A 1181-nucleotide genomic window follows, 5' to 3' on the forward strand; every position below is an offset into this window, starting at 1 on the left:
CCTTGGTGGTTTTAAATTGTGCCTGCTCAGTTGAGAGGAGTCTTGAAAAGTCAGAGAGAGAAAGAGTTGGTGTGGGTGTGCAGGTTTTTGTGAACCTGCACTGTTGAACCAGAGCGGGAGACCTAGTTATATGCATGTTTCAGTTACGCATTTCTACCATGTACCTACCTGAATAAGGATGGAGCCTAGTGTTAATATATGATATTTGCATCTTTTGAAATAAGAATCTCCTCCATCCAGAATGTTGAATAGGTGACATGAAAAATATAAAAAATAAAAAAAACGCAAAATTTTTAAAAAAAGGATTCAGGAGCCGTAGCTTGGTATGAGGCCCTCGATGTTAGCGTTTTCCCTGCGTTGTAATGATATACTATTGGGCTGCGCTTTCTCCCCCAGCCTTCACATGGATGCTGGAGTTTTTTTGCATGATCATGATGTACAATGAAATACAACCATGAATTGACGACTATCAAGTGTTTGTCTGAGTGTTAGTTGGTCTTCATCATAGCTTTGTTATTCTTCGAACTTGGATCTTGAAAGTATTTAATAAAAATACTATTTCAGCACTGGTTTGTCTCTCTCGGCTGGTTTATTTTCTCAGGGGCTACCGGCCATCTCTCCACGTCTGATTTTGTTTTTGTCGTCACACGGAAATATTTTTGTCCCTTCTCCAACGAATATCTTATTCGAAAGGCATCTATTCCTTGGAAATGCGCTCCATCCACCCCAACCAACCTGCCAAAACAGTTTTGTGTTTACCCTGGGTGCTTTTTTAACACCATGGTTTCTGGACCCAGTGGTCTTTCACACTTGTCTGGTGCCACATACCTACTGTCCAGGAAAAAATTACACCATAACAGGCCCCATTTTTTGTGTGTGTGTGTGTGTGTGTGTGCACGCGCACGCACATTTTTGACTTCTCAGCCTGCATTTTGAGAAGGTGTCATCAGCGGAGTCTCACCCTGAAATTACCAAATTAGGAGCTAATAGAGATATGCAAGACATGTTACAGATTATGTAACACTGCAACATTGATTAGTCATGCTGAATATCTGCTCACGTAGTCTCTTGTCCAATTTTAGGAAAGGAAACTGGCTTGTCTGAGGTGACATTTGGCACGAAGACAGTGGCTGTTACAGGAAGAAGTTTAAAACCCACAACATGTTTCTGCGGTTGGCTGG

General features: G+C 41.6%; 1 protein-coding gene across 20 annotated transcripts in view; it reads left to right on the forward strand.

The window, feature by feature from the left end:
• Positions 1-569, forward strand: part of LOC108882939 (calcium/calmodulin-dependent protein kinase type II subunit gamma) — a 34718-nt gene extending 34149 nt beyond the window's left edge. For all 20 annotated transcript variants that reach the window (XM_018675741.2, XM_018675763.2, XM_018675772.2 and 17 more), the window contains one exon: positions 1-569. This exon is cut by the window's left edge and continues 2291 nt beyond it. The gene's annotated coding sequence lies outside the window, so the exon portion shown is untranslated.
• The last annotated feature ends 612 nt before the right edge of the window (positions 570-1181 follow it).

The sequence above is a fragment of the Lates calcarifer genome, linkage group LG23 (genome assembly GCF_001640805.2).
Source record: "Lates calcarifer isolate ASB-BC8 linkage group LG23, TLL_Latcal_v3, whole genome shotgun sequence".
NCBI lineage: Eukaryota > Metazoa > Chordata > Actinopteri > Centropomidae > Lates > Lates calcarifer.